Source organism: Neomonachus schauinslandi, chromosome 6, assembly GCF_002201575.2.
Source record: "Neomonachus schauinslandi chromosome 6, ASM220157v2, whole genome shotgun sequence".
Taxonomy (NCBI): Eukaryota; Metazoa; Chordata; class Mammalia; order Carnivora; family Phocidae; genus Neomonachus; species Neomonachus schauinslandi.
The window spans coordinates 125,446,415-125,468,582 of NC_058408.1; the positions used below are offsets into that span (position 1 = coordinate 125,446,415).

Sequence of the window (22,168 nt, forward strand, 5' to 3'; positions counted from 1 at the left end):
GTGGTGTTAAAAAATGAAATTTTTTTTTTGTTTTTTTTTTTTTTTTCTTGCCTTTTTATTATTCCTGTATGAGTTCTAGCAGTTTTGATGGTGGGGGGGGGGGGGGAGTCTTTTGGGTTTTCCACATAAAGTCTCATATCATCTGTAAAGAGTGAGAGTTTGACTTCTTCTTTGCTGATTCAGATGCCTTTTATTTCTTTTTGTTGTCTGACTGCTGAGGCTAGGATTTCTAGTACTATGTTCAATAGCAGTGGTGATAGTGGACATCCCTGCCGTGTTCCTGACCTTAGGGGAAAGCTCTTAGTTTTTCGCCATTGAGAATGATATTTGCTGTAGGTTTTTCATAGATGGCTTTTATGATATTGAGGTATGTATCCTCTATCCCTATATGCTGAAGAGTTTTAATCAAGAAAGGATGCTGTACTTTGTCAAATGCTTTTTCTGCATCTATTGAGAGGATCATATGGTTCTTGTTCTTTCTTTTATTAATGAATTGTATCACACTGATTGATTTGCAGATGTTGAACCAACATTGCAACTCAGAAATAAATCCCACTTGGTCATGGTGAATAATCCTTTTAATGTACTGTTGGATCCTATTGGCTAGTATTTTGGTGAGAATTTTTGCATCCATGTTCATCAGGGATATTGGTCTGTAGTTCTCCTTTTTTGACGGGGTCTTTGGTTTTGGGATTAAGGTAATGCTGGCCTCATAAAATGAGTCTGGAAGGTTTTCTTCCATTTCTATTTTTTGGAATAGTTTCAGAAGAATAGGTATTAATTCTTCTTGAAATGTTTGGTAGAATTCCCCTGGGAAGCCATCTGGCCCTGGACTCTTGTTTTTTGGGAGATTTTTGATGACTGCTTCAATTTCCTTAGTGGTGATAGGTCTGTTCAGGTTTTCTATTTCTTCTTGGTTCAGTTTTGGTAGTTTATACATCTCTAGGAATGCATCCATTTCTTCCAGATTATCTAATTTGCTGGCATAGAGTTGCTCATAATATGTTCTTATAATTGTTTGTATTTCTTTGGTGTTGGTTGTGATCTCTCCTCTTTCATTCATGATTTTGTTGATTTGGGTCATTTCTCTTCTCTTTTTGATAAGTCTGGCCAGGCGCTTATCAATCCTGTTAATTCTTTCAAAGAACCAGCTCCTAGTTTCGTTGATCTGTTCTACTGTTCTTTTGGTTTCTATTTCATTGATTTCTGCTCTGATCTTTATTATTTCTCTTCTCCTGCTGGGTTTAGGCTTTATTTGCTGTTCTTTCTCCAGCTACTTTAGGTGTAGGGTTAGGTTATGTATTTGAAACATTTCTTGTTTCTTGAGAAAGGCTTGTATTGCTACATACTTTCCTCTTAGGACCACCTTTGCTGCATCCCAAAAATTTTGAACAGTTGTGTTTTCATTTTCATTTGTTTCCATGAATTTTTTTAATTCTTTAATTTCCTGGTTGACCTATTCATTCTTTAGTAGGATGCTCTTTAGCCTCCAAGTATTTGAGTTCTTTCCGACTTTCCTCTTGTGAGTTCTAGTTTCAAGGCATTGTGGTCCAAAAATATGCAGGGAACGATCCCAATCTTTTTGTACCGGTTGAGACCTGATCTGTGACCCAGGATGTGATCTCTTCCGGAGAACGTTCCATGTGCACTAGAGAAGAATGTGCATTCTGTTGCTTTGGGGTGGAATGTTCTGAATTTATCTGTGAAGTCCATCTGGTCCAGTGTGTCATTTAAAGTCTTTATTTCCTTGTTGATCTTTTGCTTAGATGATCTGTCCATCTCAGTGAGGGGGGTGTGAAAGTCCCCTACCATTATTGTATTATTGTTGATGTGTTTCTTTGCTTTTGTTATTAATTGGCTTATATAATTGGCTGCTCCCATGTTAGGGGCATAGATATTTACAATCGTTAGATCTTCTTGTTGGATATACCCTTTAAGTATGATGTAGTGTCCTTCCTCATCTCTTATAGTCTTTGGTTTAAAATCTAATTTGTCTGATATAAGGATTGCCACCCCAGCTTTCTTTTGATGTCCATTAGCATGGTAAATGGTTTTCCACCCCCTCACTTTCAATCTGGAGGTGTCTTTGCATCTAAAATGAGTCTCTTGCAGACAGCATTATCAATGGGTCTTGTTTTTTTTTTATACAATCTGATAGCCTGTGTCTTTTGATTGGGGCATTTAGCCCATTTACATTCAGGGTAACTATTGAAAGATAGGAATTTAGTGCCATTGTATTGTGACTGTTACTGTATATTGTCTGTGTTCCTTTCTGGTCTATGTTACTTTTAGGCTCTTTCCCTTTCAATATTTCTTGCAGGGCTGGTTTGGTGTTCACAAATTCTTTTTTGTTTGTCCTGGAAGCTTTTTATCTCTCCTTCTATTTTCAATGACAGCCTAGCTGGATAGTATTCTTGGCTGCATATTTTTCTCATTTAGTGCTCTGAATATATCATGCCAGTCCTTTCTGGCTTGCCAGGACTCTCTGGATAGGTCTGCTGCCAATCTAATGTTTCTACCATTGTAGGTTACAGATCTCTTGTCCCAAGCTGCTTTCAGGATTTTCTCTTTGTCTCTGAGAGTTGTGAATTTTACTATTAGATGTCAGGGTGTTGACCTATTTTTATTGATTTTGAGGGTGGTTCTCTGTGCCTCCTGGATTTTGATGCCTGTTTCCTTCCCCAAATTAGGGAAGTTCTCTGCTATAATTTGCTCCAATATGCCTTCTGCCCCTCTCTCTCTTTCTTCTTCTGGGATCCCAATTATTCTAATGTTGTTTCACTTTATGGTACCACTTCTCTCTCAAATTCTCCCCTCGTGATCCAGTAGTTGTTTATCTCTCTTTTTCTCAGCTTCTTTATTTTCCATCAGTTGGTCTTCTATATCACTAATTCTGTCTTCTGCCTCATTTATCCTAGCAGTTAGAGCCTCCATTTTTTTATTGCACCTCATTAATAGCCCTTTTGATTTCAACTTGGTTAGATTTTAGTTCTTTTATTTCTCCAGAAAGGGATTCTCTAGTATCTTCTATGCTTTGTTCAAGCCCAACTAGTATCTTTATAATCATCATTCTGAACTCTAGTTCCAACATCTTCTAATGTCTGTATTGATTAGGTCCCTGGCAGTTGGTACTGCCTCTTGTTCTTTTTTTTTTGAGGTGAGTTTTTCTGTCTTGTCATTTTGTCCAAAGAAGAACAGATGAATGAGAGAACAAAATGTTAACAGGTTAACAACAACCCCAGAAAAATATACACTAAACAAATCAGATGATACCCAAAACCGGGGGAGAAGAAAGGGAAATTTAAAAAAAAAGCGGGGGGAGTATGATCAGGCACGTGAATAGAACAGAGCCACACCCTAGATTTTGGGTGTATTTTGGTCTGTTAGAAGAAATTGCCTCCCACAATTTTAAAGAATGAAAAACTTATGTATGTACAAAAATAAGGGTAAATACAATGAAGGGATGAAATATGACTGTAAAGACAAAAATTAAAAAAGATTTTACAAAAGGAATTGGTAAGATAAGAAGTTGGTTGAAAAAAGAATTAAAAAAAAAATTTTAAAAAGAGAGAGAATGTGATCAGGCAGGAGACTAGGACAATGTCATACACTAGATTTAGGGTATATTTTGGTCTGTCAGAAGAAACTGTATCCCAAAGTTTTAAAGAAAGAAAAACATATATATACAAAAAATAAGGTTAAATACAATGAAGGGATAAAATATGACTGTAAAAATTAAAATTAAAAAAGATTTTTAAAAGAACTTTAAAAGAATTGATAAGATGTTAGTTGAAAAAGGGAAGAAGAAAAAAAATGAAAAGAAAAAGGGAAGAAGAAAAATTCAAATAAAAAAAAACAGAAAAAGAAAAAAATAAAGAAAAATTTAAAAAGAATCATGGGGGAAAAAAGCCATGAATTCTATGTGCTATATTCCCCTAGCTCTGGGGTTTTGCCATTCTCACTGATCAGTAAACTTGGTCTTGGCTGGCTGTTCTTGCTGATCTTCTGGAGGAGGGGCCTGTTGCAGTGATTCTCAAATGTCTTTGCCCAAGGTGGAATTGCCCCACCCTTGCCAGAGGCCAGGCTAAGTAATCTGCCCCGGGGTGGGGGGGTTGCTCTCGGTAGCTTTTGTTCCCTGAAAGCTTTCCCTACAGCTTTGGAAGACGAGAATGAAAATGGCAGCCTCCCAATCTCTGGCCCCAGAGGAGCAGAGGGCTCGGGGCCCCACTCCTCAGTGCACCCTCAGAGAAAAGCAGTCAATCACTCCTGTCTCCCTGGTCTCCAGCCACACTCTGTGCTCACCCGGCCTGTGACTGAGTGTTTCTATCTCTGGCACACGACCCCGTTTGGAGTCTCCAAACCCAGTAGATTCCTGCAGCGGGCTCCCGTGCCGCTCCTCTCAGGGGAAGAAGGGGAGTCTCCCCGGATTTGCCACTTGTTGGGTCCCTGCTGGAAGAGCAGTGGCCTGACTGTGCCGCGGATCATGGTTTATGGCAACCCCGAGCTGACAGCCCACTCCTCGGCTCCATCTCTGAAGCCGGCTTCCCCGTTCCGATACCAGGGAGCTCTGCCGCACTCAGGCACCCCCAGTCTTTCTGTGACCCTGAGGGTCCTGAGACCATACTGTCCTAGCGAGTGTTCCACGCACCCCCCGCCCCCCCGCTTAGTCACTGGAGTGACGTCCCTCAGCAGAGCAGACTCCTAAAAGTTCCGATTTTGTGTTCCACTGCTCTATCGCTTGCCAGTAGTAGCTGATGGAGGCTCCCTCCCCCCGTGGTCTATCTTCCCGAATATCGCCTCAGATTCACTTCTCCGCATGTCCTACCTTCCAGAAAGTGGTCACTTGTCTGTTCATAGAATTGCTGCTATTCTTTTCTTTGATCTCCTCTTGAGTTTGTAGGTGTTCTGAATGGTTTGATAACCATCTAGCTGAATTCCTTAGGACCAGATGAAATTTAGGTCCCCTACTCCTCTGCCATCTTGCTCCTCCCCTCTAGGGTGTTGAGTTTTAGTGATATGTCATTTGCAAATATCTTCTCCCATTCTGTAGTTTGCCTTTAAGTTTTTTTGATTTGTTTCTTTCACCGTGTAGAGCTTTTTATTTTGATGAAGTCACAATAATTTATTTTTGCTTTTGTTTCCCTTGCCTCAGGAGACATATCTAGTACAAGTTCCCATCATTTAACCTCTTCAAAGTCTAAATTTGTTATATAGCTAACATTTTGAGCTAGGCACCAAGGTGTGCATTCTACTTGCATTATCCCATCTAATCTTAACAACATTTTGCGGTATTTACTACTATTATCCTTATTTTACAGATAAGGAAACTGATTCTAAAGAAGTTAAGTAAGTTACCCAAAGTCACATAACTAAAAAATGGCAGAGCCAAGATTTGAGACTAGTCTGATTCTAAACTAGTCATGCTTTTCTCTTCTAAATTGATTGCCATAATTTCCAAACTTTGAAAAAACCTTTATAAAACCTACACACTGAACAAGCAGACTCATGGGCGATTATCAGATAGCAGAATTACTTTTGTCTCCAACATCCCTTTAAAATACATTTTGTGGGGGAAGCATTTCCTATGTCCCTGAATGGACACTTGGGCAGTTCCACGGTTTTTAATTCTCACTCTCGGGTAACAAGTATTCTATAGTCACTTTAAAATTCAACCATAAGTCTCAAAGGTCACAAAATGTCTAATCTCAGGTTATCAAACCTTTATACTTCATTCAAAATTATATCTACCTCCTGCTAAAAGGTTCATAGAAGGGTAAGGAAAAAGGAAAGCAATAAAACTCTTATTTAAATAGTACTGTTATAATTTGGCTTCATGTTCTCTGAAGGTGAGAGTGCCTTCACAGATATTTCAAAGCACCACACACACACCCAATGCTGGCAGTCTGTCACATTCATTTCCCTCAACTTGGAGTACTGCACTCTATTCTGGCAATCATTTATTTCTTCCTTGGCCTCCAAGGAAACAGTAGGGTCCATCTTGCTGATGCCTGTTTGCCTGTCTGTGAACTACTGAACTGGATCTAAGCCATCCCCCCCTACTGCCCTTGTAGGTATGATCCCACATCTGACCCACTATTCCTTTAAAAATCCTCCTCAAGTGGCACGTGGGTGGCTCAGTCAGTTAACTATCCAACTCATGATTTCAGCTCAGGTCATGATCTCATGGGTCATGAGACTGAGCCCTGTGTCGGGCTCTGCACTCAGCAGGAGTCTGCCTGAGATTCTCTCCCTCTGCACAGCCCCCTCTCTCTCAAATAAATAAAAATCTTTTTTAAAATCCTTCTCAAATATCTAACAATACATAATTTAATACACTCTTTATAGATGAGGAGTCTTTGAGATTATGTGGCCAGTTTCTAGGTATATCCTTCTGCACCTTGGTCTGGTACTCTGCTTTAGTATGTAACACCTATTGTATATAGACGCCTAGTAGAAACTTCTAATTTAACATGCTGCTCTAATTCCATACACTGGAATGTAAAAGGTGTGACTCAATCTCCATATAATTCCAAGAGTCCACAGGCCAGGGCCTCTACTCAACCATCATATTTTGAAGCAACTATAAGGAAGAGGCTGAGAACTCTAGTTCTTGGAATATTTGGCTCTTCCTTTAAATATCTTCACTCACTCTCAAAAGGCTAGTTGACCAGAAATAACTTGGTAATCCATATAGTCAGGAATGAGGCAGAATCCTACAGTTGGCATTTGGAGGTTATATGCCCACATCCTTGTTGATAGCATTCTATATTCTCCTTATCATTTCTGATGAGAGCTTTCCAGAACACAAACTCTGAGAACTCTTTATCCTAGCTCTACTTCTCATTTTCCAGAACAGAGTCCATTGTATTTAATCGCTGATGATCCAAAACAAAAATTTTGAAACTATTTAACCTTCTATCACTGGTCATCTGGTCAAGAATTAATAGTAATAAAATTTCTTCAAATCCTTGAAACAACTGGTTTGAAAATGCTTAGCATTAGTTCATAAAATTTAGAATTTCATGGAAATGATTCTCCTGAAAATGCCAACTGCCTATTTATTTTTAAATGGTAATTTTATAATTTCCTATTTGATGACACGTTTCTGTGAGGAATTAAGCAAACACGTGCAGCAGCATGCTAACTGAAAATTGGGAAGAGCCGCTTCCAAACAGATCTACACTATCATAATGTAGATTCTTCATTTAAAAACAAATAAATAAAATTTCATTTTCTCCACAAATTTTAAGATCTTAAAAGTTTCCAGAGCTCTCTAGAAACTATTTTCTCATGTTCTATACCTGATAAGACAACTGCTCCTTTGGAATTATAGGTAGTTGTGACTCCATTTGTAAAAATTCAAGTAAAATCTATCATTCTTGAAGAGACGGAGAGAGCAAGTCGTAGGCTTCTCAAAGGTCTTTACAAGTTGAATATTTAGAAAGGTCAGGACACCAACCAATGTTAGAATATGTAAAACTATTTCACTTTCTACCCAGCCATATATAAAATAAGCTGTTTCTCAGCTTCATGATTATTTCAGTCTAATAATGCAGTTGTTGCCAAACACTTCTGAGATCAACCATCTGAGATCAAATTTTTCAAATTTGAATTAGTAGCCTCTCTTCCAGAATTGTGCTTTGAAGATTCATAAAGAGCACTAGCAAAGTCTGATTTGAGATAATGAATGTCAAATTGACCCTTAAAAAAATCTGTGATGTAGGATTTAAAGTAGAATAGAAAACAGAAGGTGATGAGAGCTTTTTATTCCATTGGGAGGCTCGCAAGGCATGTCTAAGAGAGAGAGCTCTAAGTCTTACTCAGGGACAAGAATATTAATGGATCTTGAATTATATTTTCCTAGAATCACTGAAATTTTGATGGTGAATAAGATAATTAAGTTATTTAGTGTTCTGGTACTTGTTAAAAGGTTTGCTTTAGGTGTCTTCTGACACAGCAGCTTTCACATTGCTACTCATTTTTTGGATGTCAGATTTCTTTAAGTTAGACTTGATTGTATTCCAGATTAGTGGATCCATAGGGAATAAAGCATAAGGGCAATGGTTTGCCTTGTGACCTCACTTTTCTGATGAATCTAAGAAGAACTGATTTTTCCATTTCTTCAGCTTTTTTTGTTTTTTGTTACAATGGAGTGGAGATGTCCAAGCTTCTTACATGCCAGACCAGAAGTCAGAAGTCACGTTTATTTTTAATTCTAATCGTTGATGAAATTCCTCTCTATAAAATACAGATGAATAATAACCCCCCACATGCACATAGGATTTTATGATTACGCCAGATAACATATCTGAAAGTCCCTAACATAGTGGCTACTTAGGGCACTTACCTATTTGTTGAGTCTAAATTTGTTGACAATGAACCACTCCAACTTACAAGCAGTTGTTTTATAAATATCCATATATAGGCTGAATGTTCAGAACTTAATAACAATTCCATGATGAAACAATATGTATGGTAATTAAATTTCCAGATTTTCCAAAAAGGCTATTCTTATTTAACCCATAGTATAATAATAGTGTTTCTCCAAAAATCCCTACCATCAGAGCTATAACTCTGAGATCACAGATTACCTGAGAATAGCAGAAAGAAGAACAGGAAAATGGAGATGGCTGTAAAAGTAAATACATCTTAACCAGGTGCCATTGTTCCCACTTCCTAAATCATTCTCCCCCTAACCAGTCTGTTACATCTTCCAGGTCTCCTAATTCACAAATGTTATTCCGATGATGTTAATGGTACTTCTCCAAAGTTCAAGATAGAGAACTGATATACTTGAAATAGGTATTTCTAGTGAAAGAACTTCCTGAGTCCTTCGATGTCCTGGGAGCAGAGTGGGGGACAAAGACTTGAAGGAAACATGTGCATGCCCCTGTTTCAAAGATAAAAATTACATTGCTCTGGGGAAATGAGGGTCTAGTCTCAAACATACTTTCTCTGGGATTTTCTTCTCTCTCAATCATGCCCCAACAATATATTGGTGAGCTCCATTTCATGAATAGCTTTGCCAACTTCTGACTCGTACTTCATGGAGGATGGTATCAGGTTAAGACAGAAGAATCCAGTGGGAAAACCAAAGTCACAATCATTGCATGATTCTGCCAAGGGCCACTCATTCTATTCAACATTCATTCACATTTTTCCAGGTCTGTGCTTGGTACAGAGGGTGCAATGGTGAGCAAAACATGGATCTTGCCTTAGAAGCTCATGGTCTAAGCTGAAGAGAAATATCCTGAGGAAAAATTTATTTGGTCTTATTCATATCCTGACCTATACTTGAACTAATCACTGCAGTAATTTGGCACCACATTTCTACCCCTGAGGTGAGAAAGATGGGGTGTGGATCAGAAAGACAGGAAAAGAGCACAAATATGAAGATTGCACATCCCACATAAATGATATTAGGGTATCTTTTAAGGATAAAGGATATTAGGTATCTTCTTTGGAGAAAGAAGTGGGATGGTAAAAGAAATGCTATAATCAGAAAAAAGAAACAGGATATGTTGGGCTAACATACCAGAAACCCTTTCCCATGAATAGTACAAGTGAGAAAGAAGACATATAAATTCTATTTCACAAGTACATGAGGTTTCACAAAGCCACATATCTGGACAGTTCATCAAGAAAATTATCATTCCCCATTTACTACAACCAAACATAAAGGGTAAATGTACATACTCTTCATGGGAATCCTGTTAAAACAACAACAACAACAACATGGTGATAGAGGTTGCTCAGTGATCTATAGTAAAAGATCCTGATTTGGCACTACTGAAATACAGTGTGCCATTCTAGCCCTGCCAATCATTTCCCAGGCAAGTCACAGAAGAGCCATGTAGGCTTGCCAACATGACAAAGTGTCTATTGGCACAACTTTTTTTTTTAAGATTTTATTTATTTATTTGAGAGAGAGAGAATGAGAGACAGAGAGCAGGAGAGGGAGGAGGGTCAGAGGGAGAAGCAGACCCCCCGCCGAGCAGGGAGCCCAATGCGGGACTCGATCCCGGGACTCCAGGATCATGACCTGAGCCAAAGGCAGACGCTTAATCATCTGAGCCACCCAGGCGCCCACAACTTTTTTTTTTAATTAAACATTCTTCTTATTATTCATGCAACACTGATTCAATCCACAGACAGAAAATAAAAGAGCCACATACAATAATTTACCCAATAATCTATTTAGGGCATTGCCTAGTCTGTGCTGAATAGTGCAGAAACACTCAGGGCACAAACTTAGGGCTGGCAAAGAGTCTGGAAATTTGAGATAGGAAATCCAAGAGAGGAAAAAGTCACAGAAGGGGAGCTCTCAAAACTCTGAATAAATTCTAAAATGAAAATTATAATCTAGGTACAAAATCTAAGTATCAACTGACCACAGAACTGTGACACTCCAAAATGTCTGTTGGAAGGCAACAGCTGGAAAGCTAAAAAGGCTGAGTAAAGATTTCAGCTGCTGCCCAATGCAGGGAGAGAGTGTTTTGAGTTTGAATTATGCCAAGTTAAAGAGGCTTGATAAACATCTGGACTCTCCAGTAAAACTGCAGAAAGGAGTAATGCCAAGGAGTAAAGACTATGTCTCACCCTAAGACTAAAAGAAAAACGAAAACAGATCTGCTCTATCAAAGTGTAAAATGAAGCCTACATTAGTTCAAGGTGACCAACCAAATATTGAACTGTCTGCTTGAATTTAAAAAAAAAAAAAAGCACTCTTCAGAGGAAGAGGAAAAAATCCAGATTCTCTACAGTATCAAACATAATGTCCAAATACAATTAAAAACATACTAGACGTGGAAATAGAAAAATGTGACCCATAGTCAAAAGAAAAAGTAATTATAGAAACCCCAAAATAATTCAGATGTTGGAATTAGCAGATAAGTACTTTTAAAATTTTATTTATTTTTTTAATTCCAGTATAATTCACATACAATGTTATATTAGTTTCAGGTATACAATATAGTGATTCAACAATTCTGTACATTACTCAGTGCGCATTAGGATAAGTGTACTCTTAATCCCCTTCACCTATTTCACCTATTCCCCCACCCACCTCCCCTCTGGCAACCACCAGTTTGTTCTCTATATTTAAGAGTCCAATTTTTTTAAAGATTTTATTTATTTATTTGAAAGAGAGACAGCATGAGCGGGGGGAAGGGGCAGAGGGAGAAGAAGAAGCATACTCCCTGCTGAGCAGGGAGCCCAATGTGGGGCTCGATCCCAGGACCCTGAAATCATGACCTAAGCCGAAGGCAAACGCTTAAACAACTGACCCACCCAGGTACTCCAAGAGTCCATTTTTTTGCTTGTCACTCTTTTTCTTTGTTTGGTTTGTTTCTTAAATTCCACATATGAGTGAAATCATATGGTATTTCTTACTCTGACTGACTTACTTCATTTAGCATTATACCCTCCCTTTTATTGCAAATGACAAGATTTCATTCTTTTTTATGGCTGAGTAATATTCCATTATATATATATTATATATACATATATATATATATATGTATATATAATATATATATATGGATACGTCTTCTTTATCCATTCATCTATTGATGGACACCTGGGTAGCTTCCATAACTTGGCTATTATAAATAATGCTGCAATAAAATAAATATAGGGGTGCATACATCTTTTCAAATTAGCATTTTCATCTTCTTTGGGTAAATACCCAGTAGTGGAATTACTTGATCATATGGTAATTCTATTTTTAATTTTTTGAGGAGCCTCCATACTGTTTGCAAACAAGTACCTTAAAGCTGCTATTATAAATATAATCAAGGTCTAAAGGAAAAGATGATCATAATGGATGAGAAGATGGAACATCTAAGCAGAAAAATAGGAACTATGCAAAAGAACCAAATGAAAACTCTACAAATGAAAACTGCAGTATCTGAAATAAAAAATTCAACAGATGGGCTTAACAAAAGATTGGAGCCATCCCCCCAAAAAGTCACAAACTTGGAAAGTTCTTTGGCTGAAGAGAAATGACATCAGATGGAACTTCACACAGACAAGGAAAAATAAAGGAGACTGGAGGGGCACATGGATGGCTCAGTCAATTAAGCATCTGACTCTTGATTTTGGCTCAGGTCATGATCTCAGGGTTCTGAGATGGAGCATCATGTCAGACTCCACAATGGGTGTTGACTCTGCTTAACGTTCTCTCTCTCTCCCTTTCCCTCTGCCCCCCCCCAAAAAAGGGGGGGGACTGGACATGGTAAATATGTGGATAATCTTAACATGATATCTTGCATCTTCATTTCTTGAAAAAAACAACTGACTGTATATACTTAACACTACTGAACTATACACTTAAAAATAATTAAGATGATAAATTTTGTATGTTTTTGTCACAATAAAAAAACATATTATTATTTAATGAAAAAAATATAATATTTTGGGGATTATAATATACATAGATATAAAATATATAAAACTATCACAAAGGATGGGGGTCTAAGTGGAATTACAGTGTTATACAAGTTTTATTGCAATTAGTGCTACATTAATTCTTTTTTTTAAAAGGTCTTATTTATTTATTTGTCAGAGATGGAGAGAACAAGCAGGAGCACAAGCAGGGGGAGCAGCAGGCAGAGGGAGAAGCAGGGTCCCCGCTGAGCAAGAAGCCCAATGCAGGACTCGATCCCAGGACCCTGGAATCATGACCTGAGTCAAAGGCAGACACTTAAATGACTGAGCCACCCAGGTGTCCCAGTACTACATTAATTCTAAGTAGAATATGATAACTTAATGATCAATACTGTAATCTTTAGTACAACTACTTAAAAATAATACAGAAGTTTTAGCTAAAAGTCATTAAAATAATTAAAACATTAAAAATTGTATTAACCCAAAAGTAAACAGGAAAGGAGAAAAATAGGATGGGGGAAAAAGAGGCAGGACAAATAGAAAGCAAATAGCAAAATGGCAGACTTAGAATTCAACTTCCAACTATGTTGAAGTAACTGGTACTAAATCAGCCCTCCTGAAATAAACTATAAATCTGAACAAACCATTTGAGACAACTTTTTAAGGCAGAGAACAACAGAGAGCACAGTACTACAACTCTTGAGAGAAAGAAAACTCATGAGGTGAGTGAGCCCAGGATCACCCAGCTCTCTAACTGGATATAATTTTCTAACTGTAATGCAGAGACCTAGAGCCTGAGCTGGTTGAGGTGATCCCACTGATCCGAGGAGGCAGAAATCAGAGTCTGGGTTGGCTGAAGTAGCTGTAATCTACAATGCAAGGTAACAGAGAAAAGGTGGCTGTGCAGAGAAGGAGCCCTGTGGGAGCCCTGTGGGAGGTCCTGTATAAAATCCTTAACTGAGGACAAGGCTATACATGTTCAGAGTGAGACTATGAGAGTTTACCAGATAGCAGTTAAGACAGAGTTGAGAGGGAAATAGAGATATTAGAGAATAAGCACTGCTAGAGAAAAAAAGCATAGTTCCTGGCCCTTTCAGAGTGGAGAGATCCTGTTAATACTTTGATAACATAGCTGGCATTCAGTTGAAACAGCAGAAGGCTACACCATAGGAGTAATGGCCAAGCTTTACTATAAGACCTACTCTAGATGCACCCTAACAAAGTATGAAACCAAGTTTTAATAAGATCCAGAAGAGAAATGGAGTTTGAAAGTTAATTCCTGACAAGCTAGACGAGCTTGAGAAACATCCTGAACTTTCCACAGATCTGTGGAAATTAAATTAAATTACAAATCAAAAATAATGAGATATCTAGAAAATCTCCTAGTACCTGGAAATTAAATCTTTTCTAAATAGCCCATGGTCAAGGAAAAATCACAAGAGAAATTAGGAAATACTTCAAACTAAAAAATAGTAACTTACCAAAATTCGTGGAACACAGAACAAACAATGCTTAAAGGAGGAATTTAGTTTTAAATTCACACATTAGAGAAAATAGCAAGATTTAATATCAATTATCTAACTTTTCACTTTAAGAAGCTAGAGAAAGAGCAAATTAAGTCCAAAGTAAGTCATAAGAAAGGAAAAATAAAGATTAGAGTAGAAATCAGCAAATAGAGAAAATTAACAAAGCCAACATTTTTTCTTTTAAAGGATTAATAAAATTAATAAACACCTCTCAATAAAAATTAAGAAAAAAACAGGAAAATCACAAATTAACAGTATCAGAAATAAGAGAGAAGAATCACTACAGATCCCAAAGACATTAAAAGGATAATAATGTAATATTATGAACAACTCTATGGCAATAAATCCAACAACTTAAATAAAATGGGCAACTCTTTTTTTTAAAAGACAAAAATTTATGAAGAAATACAAAGTCTGAATAGACCCTATATGTATCAAAGAAACTATAATAAAAATTTTGCATAAATAAAACTCCACACCCATCTGAGTTCACTGGAAAGTTCTATCAACCTTTAAGGAGACTTAATACTAATGTTACATAATCACTTTCAGAAAATAAAAAAGAATGTTCCCACTTTATTTTATAAGCCAGCTCAATCCTGATACCAAAATCTGACAAGGACATTACAAAAAAAGAAACTTACAGACAAATAGCCCAAATCCTCAACTGTATTAACTAATGGGAAAAGACAGTGTTTTCACCAAATGCTGCTAGGATAAATGGATAAACATATGGAAAAAATGAATATTAATTTCCTCCTAACACAATTAATAATGTGAAATGGATCACAGACCTCAGTGTAAAAGCAAAACTATAAAATGTCTAGAAGAAAAGATGAAAGAAAATTTTTGTGGGCTTAAGAGTTGACAAGGATTTCTTAGATATAACACCAAGAACATTAAACATAAAAGAAAATTTTGATAAACTGGACTTACTGTAATTAAAACTTTCTGCTCTATAAAGCAGAGTAGAGTTTCATAAAACTGAGTAAAAAGTTAGCAGTTCCCTAACAGGAGAAAGCATAAACAGATTGTGGGATAGTCATACAATGGAAAACTCAGAATTTTCAAAATTTTATTTATTTATTATTTATTTTTTGAACTGGATCAGTTATCTTAATTAAGTTCTTTGCAAGAAACTTGGAACACCAAATTGTGAGGATAAACTCCATTTCTGAGAGAAAACACAGAGCAGAGGTAGCTCTAAAGCTGAGGAAGAGCTTTGATTTTTGGCAGAATTTGTGAGTCCATAGCTTTCTGATCAACCTTGTACTGTTCTGTAATCTCATATTTCCCCTTCTCTGTGTCAAAAACCTCAAAAGTTTATACAGCTTCTTCTTCTTGAAGTAAGCATAAGTGAGATGATTTGGGATTTTTGCACTACTGATATAAATTTTGATGGACTGGCAATAACAAATTTCTGGTGTGTTCTATGCAGAGGAACTTGACTGAGGGCCAGAGATCCAGTCACAAGTAGCAAGCCACTGCTCAGTTGCCTCAGGAAAACCACCCTCTTGCTTCTATGGTGCCCAATGACGACAAAATGGTTCCAGGAATGATGCTAGCTCGCAGTTTTCTCACATGCTGAAGGAAAGGTTTTTGCCGTGGCTCAATAGCTTTTGAGTCACATCTTCAGTAAGATAATACCTAGGCAATTTGTGAAGCTCAACCACTCAGATATCACCATTTCTGTCACCACCAACTGGTTTTGTAACAGTATCAAGAACCTTCTTCTTTTTCCTTTCAACCCTGGATTTAGCTGCTGAATTCTTCCTCTCATACATGGCCTTTTTGTAATACATAGCTGATTGGGAGTATCTGTCAATTCCTCTGACTAGGTCAGAGTTTCAGCTGCAGTGGTGCTTCTTCTTTGGTGTTTCAGCCTTCAGATTACCCTTCTTAACCTTGCCTCCACCATCAGCCTTCTTGGCTTTAGGTTTTTTCCCCTTACTATCTGGATTCTCAGCTTTCATCTGCCATCTTGGAAGATGGGGAAGAGTCAAAAAAATTTTTAAATGAACTACTGATACACACAACAAAGATGACTATTTGGGGGGCACCTGGGTGGCTCAGTCAAGTTTCGGCTCAGGTTGTGATCTCAGGGTCATGGGATTGAGCCCTGTGCTGGGCTCCACACTCAGTGTGGAGTCTGCTTGAGATTCTCTGTCCCTCTATACCCCTCTCTACGCTCACACTCTCTCTCTCTAAATAAATAAATAAATAAATAAATAAATAAATAAATAAATAAAATTTTTTTAAAAACAAAGATGAGTATTGGAAACATTACACTAAGCTTAAAAATCTAGACACAAAACAGTATCTATGAAGTTCAAGAACAGGCAAAATAATCTATGAAATCAGAATGTAGTTGCCTTCTAAGATGTAGCTGAAATGGAAAGGGACAGTAGGGAACTTTCTGGATGATAGAAATGTTCTAGATTCTGTTTAAGGTGATGGTTACATAGGTGCATACTTTTATCAAAAGCAATCAAATTGTACACTTCGGATCTTTGCATTTTATGATAAATAAATTTTATTCAATTTTTCAAGTGACACTATAAAAAAAAATTTTAGTTCCTGCTGAATTATGTAATTTTCCATCTAGATTTCAAAAGGTATCAAGTACCAAGTAAAATAAAACTCAATGACCCATACACCTTACATGAATCCGAAAGGTTCCAAAGTTTACTCACTTAATATTCTACAGATTAGGAAAGGCATATCCAGTATGAAAAGACACAAGAACAAGAATGGAGTGTCATGTTATCTGCTTCTTCCCTTCACCTCCCCACAGTGTTCAACCTCCAAAGAAAGCCCACCTGAATGCTCTGAAGACCAAAAGTTGTCAATAAGCTTTCAAGCCTTGTCACCATACGGTAGGAATAACTCCAGACAAAACTTATCATCAGAACAATAACCAGGACCAACCTAAAAGCAATCACTCCTTTGGTAGCCCCATCAAGGTCATTCAAGTCAGTGAGACTGACCTTTCTCAACATTAACCCAGGATTCTAATCAAGCTGACATGGAGATGAACTTATTTTGTCCAGCTGGCTACAAAAACACATGCATGAATTCTTTCTTGCTCACCCTCAAGCTAGCCTTTCCCTCCCCTCCTCCTGTTTCTTTTCTTTTTCACACATGCACAAACAGTCACGTCGTCATATGAGACAAGTGAACACTGAATCTTAAGGGTAAAAAAACAGATGTTTTCCAATTATCCTTCACAAAACCATATTTTATATCGGGTTCTTCTATGGATTTATAACCAATGAAGAGATGTTACTACATTAGCTCATGGAGGGGGATGATAAAAACTGGAAAGGAAGAGTCAGACAAGGCAAAGAGAAGCTATCCAGAAGGCTGCAATTGGAGAAGCATGACAAATGGGCAGCACAGTTTTAGAGGGTTCCGGCAGAAAGGCAGATTGCCTGACTGGGAGATTCTCCGCAGCTGGAGCATCGCACACACCATCTGGAATTTTTTAAATCTGCTTTCCCCAGGTGATATGATTCTCAGAGTGCCAGTGGAGATGAGAAAAGAAGTAATTGTATAGCAAAGAACAGCTCCAAATGCTCCCCAAATTAGTTAATGAAATCTTGTTTGAATCAGTTTCAGCTTACCCTCCACATTGAGCCCCTAGTTTTGTGTTGTTGTTCCCCCACACACAAAAAAAATTGAATGGTAGGAGTTTAACCCCTAAAGGTTTTCTGTACAGTGGAACAAAACATGATTCCCAGAACAATGGTCAAAAATGGTGCTCCAACTGTCGGATCTGGTCCAAATTTCCCAAGACAGGCCAACAAAGCTTCATTTTCAGTCTCACTCCTCTTGACTGGTCTTAGCACTACTTTTAGCTGTTGCCAAATGGAGAGCCTACAGATTGAGGTCCCCTGTTTTCGTTCCCAGATGGTCCAAACTTCAGATTTAAAACAATAAGGGAAAATATAATTTTAAAAATTAAAAGCAACCATAAACCAAACTCATAAAAATGAAAGGCTTTGGTTTTATTTTTTCACAGTATATATCTGTGAATATGGAGGGGGTGCATGCAAGAAAAGGAGAGAGAGCTTACTATGGAATAGGAGGGTGAGGGAAGGAATAAAAAGTAGCAGGAAAGGAATTCTGCCTCTATCCTCTATCCTCATATCTTCCCCTAATTGACTTTTTTTTTCTCTCCTATCTTGTTTTATGCCAGAAGTATAAAGCAAACTTTTTCTATGAAGGGCCAGATAGCAACTTAGCAACTATTTTAGGTTTTGTGGGCCATGAGGGTATGTCACAAGTACTCAACTCTGCCATTGTAGCATAAAAACAAACATAGACAATATGTAATGAATGAATATAGCTTTGTTCCAACTTATGAATAGTGAAATTTGGATTTCAAATACTTCTCGCATGTCATGAAATAATATTATCGTGATTTTTTTAAACTACTTAAAAATGTAAAAACCATTCTTTGGTCTCAAATCATGCAAAAAAAAAAAAAAAAAACAGTCAGCAGGCTGGATTTGGCCCATGGGCCACAGGTTGCCAATCCCTATTTAATACCAATAAATGCCATTATTCAAGGTTCAATTCCAGAACTACACAATGGCTGCAGCAAGAGTCTCACATGATGTCTTACTCAGAGTAGTTTTTCAAAATTGAAGTGTTCCATTATACCATGAGGAACTGTGGTAAACTTTTCATTCTCAGGATCACAGATGTCAAAAGGTGTAAATAAATGTGTATCTAAAATAAATTCCTTTCCTGCTTTTAAACTTAAAATTTTCTCCTTTACCTATTCTTTTTATGGATCTTCTTCATTCTTGTTGGCATCAAGAAAGGGTAGTGTCTTGATGATCATAAACATTTTCAAGTATCTACCAGTGCTTCACCGTGGTGATGATAAAGATTAATATAGAGAGCAGTACATTTCTTTTCTCTTTCTCCCCCCACCCCACTTTTTTTTAAATGAAAACACCAACATGTCCACTCAAACAAATTAGCATCTCTATGTCGGCAGACTATTTGCTGGGAACAACAAACTCCTATGTCATTTTGAAAAGGGAAAAAAAGCTGGATACGAAAAAATAAGCAAGAAGAGTAGTTTATAACTTGTAAGTTTGGGCATAGCACTTTTCACAAGAATTTTCACTAAAGGGACCATTCTTAGCCAAAGGTACCAAGCCAGGAGCTGGTGCTACAGATATGGTCCTGGCCTTAAAAAACTTACAGTCAAGTTGTGGGGACATACGTATGAGGCAAAAAGAAGAGTAATATAGTAAACCACAAATACTTCACAGATTTCAATATATATTAAAATATACAGCAAGATAGAATCCCACACAGATATTCTAAAAATGAAAGCTTAGAGAAAGTGTATGAGAAAAATCCAACTAAAAAATACATTGAAAAAATACTTCCTGCCTCACAAAAACAGAATTAGAAAAATACTCAAAAAAGCCATAATAAAGAATAAATCCCCTCCCTACTCCCCTCCAAAAAAACCTATGGATAAAAAGGAAGGATCATCCCAAAAGGAAAAGAAGACAATTACAAATATAGTAAAATATAAGAAATAAAGCACAAAAGATAAATGATAATAGGGACATAAACATGAATGTCCTTGTGACATATATTGGGAGTTATATTTTTAGGTTTAAAGTCAACAGTGAATTTAAAAGTTTGAGCTAGTAGTGTTTAAAATTCTACAGAAAATGCAAATATGTGGGGAATGCAAACTGGTGTAGCCACTGGAAAACAGTATGGAGGTTCCTCAAAAAGTTAAAAATAGAACCCCCATATGATCCAGTAATTGAACTACTGGGTGTTTACCCAAAAAATACAAAAACACTAATCCAAAGGGATACATGTACACCTATGTTTACAGCAGCATTATTTATAATAGCCAAATTATGGAAGCAGCTCAAGCATTCATCAACAGATGAATGGATAAAGAAGATGGGGTATGGTATATATATATATACAATGGGATATTACTTAACCATCAAAAAGAAGATAGCAGGAAGGGAAAAATGAAGGGGGGGAAATCGGAAGGGGAGACAAACCATGAGAGACTATGGACTCTGAGAAACAAACTGAGGGTTCTAGAGGGGAGGGGTGTGGGAGGATGGGTTAGCCTGGTGATGGGTATTAAAGAGGGCACGTACTGAATGGAGCACTGGGTGTTATACGCAAACAATGAATCATGGAACACTACATCAAAAACTAATGATGTAATGTATGGTGATTAACATAATAAAAAAAAAGAATGAGATCTTGCCATTTGCAATGATGTGGATAGAGCTAGAGAGTATTATATAAGTGAAATAAGTCAGTCAGAGAAAGACAAATACCACATGATTTCACTCATATGTGGAATTTAAGAAATAAAACAAACGAGCAAAGAGGGAAAAAAGAGAGAGACAAACCAAGAAACAGACTCTTCACTATAGAGAACAAACTGATGGTTACCAGAGGGGAGGTGGGTGGGTGGGAGGGGTAATGGGTGAAACAGGTGATGGGGATTTAAGAGTATACTTATCATGAAAAAAATAATAAAATAAAATAAAAGGATACACAAACCATATCAAAATACATGCAGAGAAGTGTCTAAAGAAACAAATAATAAAGACGTTTCTGAAAGTGAAAAAAAAAATCCAAACATGGGCAACAAGAAAGAACTAAAGATACAACTAAGCATCTGGTGGTAGGTACAGGTGACAAATAATCCAGGAACTCAGAGAAGGCTGAGGGCTGGGGAGTGATTTACAGAACATAGTTACACAGAGAGCACCACAGGAAAGAAATGCAGATGTTGAGGAAGGGGTGATGATGGGAGGGAACTTGGGCAGGATGGAAAGCTGCCTGCCCTTGACAAAAGGAGTCAATCCACTGGAAAATTATGCAAATAAGACCCAGACAAAATAATGTCAGACCAGATAGCCGGGGAAAACCAAACTCCAAGATGGTCTAACATCTCCTCTATACAATCCATCTGTGGCGATAATCAATGAGCATTTGAATCATAAAGTTATTTTGAGATTATCTAATCCTAGGCATTAATTTTATAGATAAGTCTTCAAGCCAGAGAGGTGAACTATCTTATACAAGGTCACATCATGAGTTGATGGCCGGGTCTAGGACTACAAACCTAGTACCCTATCTCCAGTGGTCCAGTGTGGTCCAGTGTGCTGTCCATTGCACCACTCTGCCTCCACACCAAGTCCTCAAGTGAGGTGTCCATTACTGTTACTCTCTCAGGAATTTCTGAAAGTTGCCTTTCAGTATCTGAACTTATAATTGTAGTCTGTAAGTTCAACGCTTAGCAGAATAAATGTAGCTGGGTTTTATTGTTGCTTGTTTTTTATCATTACAGCATCGCCATTACTGATTGTGTGGCCTTGAGCAAGTAAGTTACTTTACCCCTCTTAACTTCAGGTTTTATATCTATAAAATAAAGGTAATAATAGTACCTCCCACAAAGGATTATGGTAAAGATTAAGTAACATTTTACATATAAAGCATGTAGTACATGTCCTGGAATATAATAAACAATAAGTGTTAGGTATTGTTAAAGAAGACGTTCACCCTCTCCCATATTTCTGCCCATGAACAGCACCACAGCATAGTTAGTGGTTAGGACAGTAAAGAGCATAGACTCTGGGTGCCTCCTAGCTGTGTGGGCGTTGGCAAGTTATTTAAACTCTCTGTGTCTCACATTCCCTATCCATAAATTGGGTCATTGTAAAGATAAAACGAGATATTATATGTACACAATATCTTTTAAAAAATAGAAATGCTTTAAAATAGAAGCATTTGTGGGGCGCCTGGGTGATTCAAGTAGACTAAGTGTCTGCCTTTGGCTCAGGTCATGGTCTCGGGGCCCTGGGATAGAGCCCCACATCGGGCTCCCTGCTGCACGGGAAGCCTGCTTCTCCCTCTCCCACTCCCCCTGCTTGTGTTCCCTCTCTCGCTGTGTCTCTCTCTCTCTGTCAAATAAATAAATAAAATCTTAAAAAAAAAAAAAAAAAGGCCTAGGAGCCCAGTATCATCACCATGGCCTTCAACCAGGGCCAAAATCCTAAATCTGGAACTGAGGGATCCACTGAGATTGCAGCCAGTAATCTGTCCATAGGCATAGCCAATGGTCAGAGCCAGAAGTCATGAAGTAAGTAAAATTAATAACCAAGACCTAAGCCAAGAGCCATAAAACAAAGTTGGCAAGGAAAGGCAGGGAAGGGAAATGGGTGTCAAAGTTAAGCCAAAGG

At 37.5% G+C, this 22,168-nt stretch overlaps 1 protein-coding gene and 1 pseudogene across 1 annotated transcript in view; both read right to left on the reverse strand.

Annotated features, from left to right (window-relative positions):
* Window positions 1-22,168, reverse strand: part of HPSE2 (heparanase 2 (inactive)) — a 683,675-nt gene that overhangs the window by 540,625 nt on the left and 120,882 nt on the right. The window lies entirely within an intron of this gene.
* LOC110589368 lies at window positions 15,030-15,886 on the reverse strand (annotated as a pseudogene).